Below are 9,780 nucleotides of genomic sequence, written 5' to 3' on the forward strand. Positions count from 1 at the left end.
CAGAGAATGGGCACATAGTTGTAAACAATTCAGAATTGTGGTCAATGTGTAGAGGTGGGCAAAAAAGCAAAGCAGCGACATAACGAAGGAAGAGAATGGAGAACAGTGTCAAAATATTATAACAGTATTATAGTAATGCAAACAATGGTATGTTCTCAACAGTAACAATAATAATAAAAGCAAACAGAGCTATTATTCAGTTCCTGTGGTCCCAGTTCAAAGAACATGTAGTGGAAACTGAGAAGGATCAGAGATAGGCAGGTCAGAGCCATGGAAAATATTCCTATCTGAGAGAGGCTGAAGAGACTGTAATTGTTTGCTTTGAAGAGGAGATAAGAAGAGATAAGATAAAGGCACACAAACCAATTACAAATATAGAGAAAGATGAAAAGCACTGAGAGTCTCCTTTTCTTGCAGTACTAGAAGACATTTGGGAGGTGCTTGTGTGTAGAATCAGTTCCTGAAACATAGCCATCCAATTTTATTTTCAACTCTTTGGGTATCAAGGACATCTGTATAGTGGTTGTAGATAAGACACAGATCTCACAGGAGATTTGCACCCTTCTCAGTTAGCAACTGAAGGTCAGAGAAGCTAATCCACTGAGTAAAAAATTGTACCAGATGTCCAGTCTATTGCTTTCAGTGAATTTGGAAGTTGGCAATAAATCTGAATGTAAAACCTAAACTAACTAAATAAAAACAAGTGTTAAACATGATCCACAGGTAGCTTTGGAGACCTCTGTTTTAAGTCTATTCATTTATGTACCTCTTGGTTTAACTTATCTCCTGGACGTCTTATTCTAGCTGGACTGGGACCTTATCACAGTAGTGTTTTACAAAGACAAAAAAGAATACTTCTTTCCTTGTCTGAGCTGGTGATCTAAACACAAACAAAAGAGACTGAAACAGGAAGATACAATAATACAAGGATACAGAAAGGATGTAATTTATGTATTTGCCAAAATTTGGACATCTTAAGTCATTTCATATACTAGAGTATCTTGCCTGGTTTTCAGCTGCCTCTTCAAAAGGGTAAGAACCTCTTGTAGATACTGCATCATAACTGCCATTACTTCAGTAACATAAGGAAACTCAAACAGGATCAGACACTTGTCATTAGGCGTCTGATTAAACATGTCGATCTCCACTGACTGTAATGGAAACATAGACATTTAGATTACCTGCAGACACCTACATCACAGACAACATAGTTTTGAAATGATCCAGATTTTCATGCTTAAGCATGTGAGCTAAGAATTTTCCTTCAGAGGAAGGTAATTCTATAACTTCTCCTGATAGCTTCTAGCATTTCTCTGTGAATCGCCTGACATCACTGCTGAGGAAAGAGTGTAGCTGTTTCTGTATGTCTACTTTATATTCTAAAGAAATCCAACTTTTAGTCTGAACACTAATTCATGAGGCATGATTCTAGTGGGGCTAGAAAATAAATTTCAAAGATTCAATTATGTTCTTACATAAAATTTGCTCTCAACAAACTTATATAGATAGACACTTGTTTTCCTTTATCTTAAGTGAAATAATTCCCGATGCACCCAAGTAAGAGTGTAGAATGTAGATTAAGGAAGAATGTAGAGTGTATAATCAGGTTCCTTGGTATTGGATGGTAGAGTTTGAAATGGGTAAAGCTTGGAATGTAAAACTTCTCCAATTCTGTGAAATGGCAGTTGTGCTTAGAAATTCAGATATTAGCATTTTTATTATTCAGTTTCATGGGATTAATACCAAGCCTAACATTGAATTTCAGTTATAAGAGATTTATGTTGGGAAAGTGTTTGAAATTTTTGCATGACTTTAAACTTTGGTAAAAAATTATTCTGAAATGAAATTACACACGGTCTTAACATTTCCACGGTCAGCTCTTAGCTGAGTCTGAGCTGGAAGCTTTCTGCCTTTAATCACTGCTGATGGACATCTAACTCAGCCACAGCACAGAAGTAGGATTAGATTGAAACACCAAATGGTCAGCACTCAAATAGACCACAAACAAGCTACTTTGGATGGGAATTTTTCCCTGTTTCTTTAAAGTTAGGGTCCAGAGAGTGAAGATGATGATGGTTAGGAGAGAGTAGGTCCAGAAAGCTAGAAAGTATATTATCCTTGGAACGGGACCTGAATGAAGCTATGTAATTTAAAAAATAGAATATAAGGGGAAAAAGTCTGAGGAGTGGAAAGGTGGTGTTCAAATAGGGATGGAATACAGAAGTTAGAAGAGTGAATGGGCCACTCAAATATTCACACACCTAAAAATGCCCAGAAATGCAGACAGTACCTTTCATGAAGAGAAATTAAGACACCCCTTACTACAGAAAGACTGATTTGACAGATTTATTGTAGTGGAGAATATGAAAGAGACACAAACAGAAAATGTCTGGCAAAGAAGAACAGAAATGAAACTAGTTCCAGGGGAGAAGGGTGATGAGAACAATCGGGTTTATTTGTACTAAAAAATTATATGGGACAAAGATCACTTTCTGGCTCTGAGGCCAATGGTCGTGGTACCATCCATGTCCATCAAGTTAAATTCTCTCATGTCACCAAACAAGGTGCTCACATGCAATATGTGTATTGGGAATGGTTCCTGACTTGAGAATTCTAGCGGAATTTCAGTGATTTTTTCTTCCAATGCCCAAGCGGTGCCTGGGCGTTATTTGGGAAAGTGTTTGTTGGGCTGGGCTAAAAACATGCTGTTGACTGTGCTCTTTAGCTGTGAGAAAAAGTAAGGCCCAATTGCCATAGTTCTGTTTAGTTTACTAGTGTAGGTGTAGCCTGGGAGAGTAGAGTCCAAGGAGGCATGAAGATAATATACAAAAGAACTGCAAGATTAAATGGAATGCCTGAGGACCGAAGAAAAGAGGGAGGAAAAATGCTGAGATTCCTCTCAGCTCCAGGAGAGGTCCGGTCTAAAAACCTGGCAAGCATCTTATCAAGAAATATTTAATAAGCCATAAAAGCCATTATATTTTGTCATCAAAGTGTATCCAGTGAACAAAAGTATGCAATGTTTGCCAAAACTAAGGATGTGAGATATGAATCTGAGGAAGTCTGAAAAACTCTCTATTCATTTTTAGGTACACTGGAAATCAATGGTTCTGCTGGTTTCATACTGGAACTGGTCTAGATTATGTCAGTTTATGGAAAACATTCAAGAAAGTGGTGTTATTTCCAGTGATTCTTCTAGCAGAATTTCAGAGATTTTTTTCTTCCAAAGGAGGAGGATAAAGATTTGACAAGGGAAGGAAAATAGGTAGATTATTGATTCAGTGCCCACTGTGAGAATCTGACCACATAATTCGATACTTAAAATTGGAATCATGTTACAATGTCACTCTAGCCCCCAGAACATCATGAGATTCCTAGGAAACTGAGAAATGTTCAGCCACCGACAAGCATTTATGAAAAGAGAACTGTTCTCAGGGAAAAAAAAATCAAATGAAGAGCGTGATCTTAAGTATATGGAAGAAGAATGTAACTTCTTAACTGCAATACAACCTTGGAATTTCCATATTAAACAAGAGGAAAAACCCCCAAGCCTAACTGAATAAGTAACTATGTCAGAAAATACTATTAAAATAAGCAGAGCATTAACAACAAATAAGAAAAAGGAGCTGATCAGCAAAAAAGTTAGATCTTGGAAGGGTTAAGGGAGAACTGCCAAAACTCCAGAGGGAAAGTATGAAAGCTGTAAAAAAAGAAAGCAAAGGAAGGAAAAGAGAAGAGCCATACAAGCTTAAGGATGATGTTGTTACAGGCCCAAAATACAGCAGTCAAAGGTATATCAAGGCTGAAGACTGGAAATAATGCATCAGTCTATGAGCTTTTGCAGAGGAATGATGGTATCTAAGGGGCCAAAACTAAACATTTTTAGAGCCTAGTTTAATACATTTATGACTAGTATGAGAAAACACAGCTGCTTGTGATAGCAGGCAGGAGTCCGGTCCTAAGGATTTCCATAGTCCTTTCAGTCTGGAGAAGAGGAGGCTGAGGGGAGACCTCATCGCTCTCTACAACTACCTGAAAGGGTATTGCAGAGAGGTGGGTGTTGGTCTCTTCTCCCAAGTGACAAGCGACAGGACAAGAGGAAATGGCCTCAAGTTGCACCAGGGGAGGTTCAGGCTGGATATTAGGAAAAATTTCTTTACTGAGAGAGTGGTGAAACACTGGAATAAGCTGCCCAGGGAAGTGGTGGAGTCAGCATCCCTGGAGGTGTTCAAGGAACGTGTGGACGTGGCATTGTGGGACATGGTTTAGTGGGCATGGTGGTGTTGGTTGATGGTTGGACTTGATGATCTTACAGGTCTTTTCCAACCTTAATGATTCTGTGATTCTGTGTGATTCCGGTTTTATGCTTCAGAAATGCTGCAGAACTTTGCTAAGCAGAAATGAATTAAGAGAACGATGAAAATATGCAGTGGTTACTTCTTTGACAGGATCAGTAGACTAAATCTACAGAGTTCTTACAGAAAAACTTTTCTGTTTGCATACATTTACACCTAAGGTTAAACATTACCCTGAAAGGTGAAGCCCCTCATTGCAACATCAGATGGTATTTTTCCTCAAACACTAATGGGTTTTTAAAAAACAAGAAGATAAAAAATCCCACTAAAAACCTACACCAAAGATTTCAGGAATGTTGTTTCTAAAATAAGAACTGTGTCTAGTGTCAACGGCTGACAACTATGCAGAAAAACACAGATTATTAAACTGTTATGACATTGAAATACTCAGGGCCAGTATTGCACTTTTTATGTTTTCTTATTAGATGCACGATTATGTCAGGGAATGCATAAACAAAGAGGAAGACAAAAAGCAAGATTTTCAAAGGCATCAAGAACAGTTTATGAATGGAAATTAGGTGCCTAAGGGGTGTTACCCCTTTGCATACAGATTCCATAATCTCTGCAATTAATGATGTACATAGGGCTACCAGCATAGGCAAAAATGCATGCAATCATAGTAATAGATCTGGGAGTTCTGCCAGAGCAACTGCTCTACAACCGGATACATTCTTTCTCTGAGAGATTATTTTCCTTAAAATCTTTAGTCAAATTTTGCCCTGACTAAAGAAATTGGCCTCATCGCACCTCAGACAAAAATCCGTGCTTTTATAATGCAGAAGAATATTAAAACAGACCTGTTTTTTCCACAATGACTGGGACTGGTAGAAAACATCAGTTTTCAAGGAGGTCTCTAGTTTAGCATGACAATGTTATTCTTTTAAACTATCTGATAAACCAGTTAGTCAGCCTGCTCTCAAGAACACTGCCTATATAAAACACTGTGTTTGTTAAACACTACGTAGTATTAATTAATGTAGAGGAATGACATTTAAAATAATTTCCTCTAAACTATGCAGTAAGGTCTGTAAGTGGTGGACAGGATTTAAGGAGAGTCGTTCACACGGATGTAGATTTCAACACCGTAAGAAGCCACCCGTGGATCATCCCAAGTTTCTTCAGCAGGAGGGTTAGCCACCTCTATTGACAGTCACACCTTGCCAGGTCCCATTTTGCCCTTCGCTGGCTTTTCTCCCAAAACGCTTGTAAAAAAATTTTTCCTACAGTGGGGCTTTTTATTAAGAAAACTTTTAGATCGCTGTTTATTAGAATATGGTTGATAATTTGTACCATTCTGTGGCAAGAAAAGAATTATGAGGAATAGAAGGCATTTCAATGAACTGCTGAATGACAGCAGAAATCATCAAACTCTCCTTGAACTTTGATTTCTCTTTCTGTTATAATTCGGGCAATGCGATGGCCATGCAAAGAGCTTCATAAAGCACTTACTTAATGTTGTAAATTAATGTTGAGACTTTACTGGTAGAAAGTAGCGACTATTCTCGTATTTGCAGGGGAAGTCTATTTATCTATTATGTTGTTATTAGCCATGATAATTCTTACGAATATTTTAAAGATTTCTTTCCATTGGCTCACAGTTAGCTACTTATGTCAGCCAAGGAATGATTTCCAAGTGATATTGGGGGACAACATGTAGATTGTGTTTCACTAGCACAAGCATAAATTCAACAGTGAAAAACTCATGATGCCATGAACACAGTTAAAAGAGAGATGTTCTTAAATTACATATTTATTGGTGTTTGGTATAGATAGAGTCATAAAAGTTGGAAAAGATGGAAAAAATCTGAGCCAAGATTTTGAAAAATGGTGATAATTAAAATGAGGCTGCTAACTGTGCTAAGTATGAGTGCATATTTAACCAATTAAAACAAACACCATGGAGATTTTTTTCAGAATCTAGTAGCTTCCACTAAATTTTAAAAAGTTGATTAAAAGGTTAGTTGCAATGAAAATCAGGCTACTAGTTTCCTATACTAAATACAGACTTGGGAGCCTCTTTAAAAACATTTGGCCTTGTTAGACTAATAACTTATTGCCACTCAGTGGTACCTTTCATTCTTTTTTTGTGGTGTATTTTTAAAGGCACTAGTGAGATGCTTTGTGTTCACTAATGTATTTGGAAAACTGTGGCATAAATTAGTTCTCAGAGTTCTTGGCCACAACACTGAAATTTCCTCAAGTATCTGAAATTGCTTAAAGGTAGTAATTTTTGACATACCATTTCGCTGCATGTGAAATGTGTGCCCTGTGTTGACTAGGAATTCATGTGAAATCCTGGAGAGAGGCACGGGCTCAGAGCAGTTGCTTCTGGGACAGAGCAGTAGCTGCTTCCATGGAATATCTCCAGGAAAGTAAGCAGTGCCATCAAAAATGCTTTGTCTTTGAATTTGCATTCATTTTAGTACAATGCATTTCTGCAATTATAGACATTAAAAAAATGCACAGCATCAATTATTTCTGCATCAGTAAAGCTGCTAAGATAACAATTTTGTAGTCTCTTGTTACAATCCAAGTACCAATTTTGGTTTTTAACAGTAAAATAGGGGGAAGGGAAATTTTAGATTATTATCAGTCATGATAAAAAAAATGAGAGAAAGCAGCAAAACCCACCTCAGAAGCTGGGTGAATGATTGGGCAGTGAAGTTGCACTGATCTCTGCCCTGCTCTGGCTCTGCTTGAGAGCAGAACCCCTATTACCAAGTTCAAGATCATCTCCATGCACTGCAGTCCTTACTATACAGATATATGCCAAGCCGAGCTCAGTCTAACCGAGGAAGGGGTCAAAGAGCAAAGTGCATGGGATAGAAAGAAGAAAGATCACAGTAAAGAAACTCAGCATAAACTTATTAACCTAGCAGATAACAAAGGCATTAAAAAAGAAGAAACTAAATAAATACTATTTTGATATGAGAGAGTTTGCCACAATATGGTTGATTTACAAAAGCTATTTTACCAGATAAAAACCAGCCAGACCTGATGGCAAGAACTTCAAGGGAAATCAGGGCAGGCTCCATTACAGCTGACATGGTCTCATCACCCTTATATGGCACCACCAGTATGTTCCATGGAAGTAGACAAGGATGTTTTGTGTCCTAAAAAAAATGCATAACTAAATGTCTTATTGTGGTTCTTCCTATACTAATTTTTGTCAAATGTACTGCAAGCATTACTGAAGTCTCTGGACACTGTTGGCTTTCTGAACTACAGGGTTGTCATTTGACAAAGGCATAACGTCAGGACATGGACAAATCAAAGCCAACAAATGTGACCACTGCTTCCATGCCATTTTTTTGGTAGCCTAGCTGAAGACAGCAGATGATGTTTCCAGAGCTGAGGAGTAAGCAAATAGTCATTTGGGGAAACGATGTTCAGCATCTTGAAAAATGAGGACAGGCATACAAAAATGCCCAGAAGATTACAGCCTGTTTTTTTAGAAATACGTGGGAGTAAGGGGCTGCATTGGGCCCACAGTGAAATAACCTGACATGGAGCCAAAGTATTCTTGATTGTTCAATTCAGTAAAACCTATGCAAGATTTCTGTACCACACCTCTTCTATCAGGATAAGGTTTGCAAGCTGTGTTATATCAAAATTGCCATTCTTTTTGCTTTCGTTTTTATTATTTTCTCATTTCTGAGGTATATATTTCTTCAGTTTCCTCAATGCCATGAGTCCTTGTGGTCTTCTGGTTAGAGTAAAAGCAGATCTCCCCCAGGGTTGCAAAAACAGCCAGAGTTCATCCACAGATAACCAGTTACTGGCAGACCAGTCCCATTATGCACCTTATGGCCAGAGAAAATGCTGAATTACTGGAACTTCATATAGAATGAACAAAATGAAAATTCCCATTTTTAAATTACTCTCTTCCTCATGATGGGCACACAAAATGGAACAGGTGCAAATAAAAGGATTGAAATAGATGTGCTGTATAAGTTTGGTGGTTCCTCTGACAAGTACTAGTATGATTTTTTTATCCTTTTATGTGCAGAGAAGGGAAATGAACATTTGTTTCCCACAAACCAAGCAGATGCTCTCATCACAGTGTTACAAGTAGAAAAAGGAGTAAAGCAAAGCACAGAAAAAATTCTATGGAAAATTACTGATTTACCTACCTCATGCCAAAAAACATTTAGGTGTACACTAGATACTAAATTTTGTTCTTGTCTATGAAGTCTACTCCTGTTTAACCCGAGAGCGTATTTTCCTACTGAAGAGTGAGTATTTTACTTTCAACTACTTGAAACTTCCTAGGCTTGTAGAGGGACACCCTACACCAAAAGATTCTATGTTATAGCGAGATGCTTTATGTTAAAACACCTCCAGCTTGCTGGTAGTTTTGTTTTCTTCTCTTGATTTACATCCTCAGGCAACATTTTAATGGCATTTAGCTACCTACAGGTATGGAATTAAAGTAGGATTATTTTCACCTAACTTTGGGTATCTATAATCTTAAATTGGCCATCTAGATTAATCTGACCAAATATCTCTAATACAAATACATGTATTTCATCTAGATCCTAGGTTCCTCCCATACCTAATGGAAGAAAAAGGGACCTCTAGGCAGAACTCATCTCCTCCTAAAGTTAAATCTAAAATAGAGCAGGTGACTCGTGCTAAACATGCCTACTTCTTTCCACTGAATATAAAAGTATCTTGGACAGCTGGTTCAGATTTTAATGCTACACACTATATATTTATAAGTTCACTCTCCTAAATTCCAAAGTATAAAGAGATTTTATAAAATTTCAGAAAGTGCTTATTTTCTTATTTTGGTGTCTAAGAATTTTTACAATACATCCCTCAGGAGTCTTAAGTCTTGCTGAAATTAAACAAGATTATAAATACCTTAATTAACTAGGAATTATTTCATCTAACTTTGTGCATCTAACCTAGTCTAACTTTGATGAGTCACTTAAAATAGACGCCTAATGATTTTGTGTTTACAGTCACATAAACTGAGCTGAATTTCACCCTCTGGGTGTTCTTACATGGTTGAAACTTTTATTACTCTCCTTATAAGAAAAGCTATGGAACATGAGATTAAGTTACTGCTCCATAGATCTCTAAGTTGTTTTCGTATATGCTTTCTATGTTTATGTCACCATTCCCAGTTCTTTCTAAACCAGTAACAAAACATTTACTACTTGGGAGACTGAATAAAATATAAATTGCCTTTTATAATCTGAAATAGGATCCTTTACCCATTCCTTCAGGAAAGCAGTGTAAGGGAAATTGCACTGCTTGTATCAAGGACAATGAATTCACTGTAAACAACTATTCAGTTCATGTGTGAAGTTCCTGCCTCTTAACATAAATTATAAAAGAGAGGATGTCAGCATTTGCTCATTTGATACTTACAGTATAGAAATGAGCACTGCTCCAAGCTCAGTGTCACAAGCAGATG

This window comes from Gavia stellata, chromosome 2 (assembly GCF_030936135.1).
Source record: "Gavia stellata isolate bGavSte3 chromosome 2, bGavSte3.hap2, whole genome shotgun sequence".
Taxonomy (NCBI): Eukaryota; Metazoa; Chordata; class Aves; order Gaviiformes; family Gaviidae; genus Gavia; species Gavia stellata.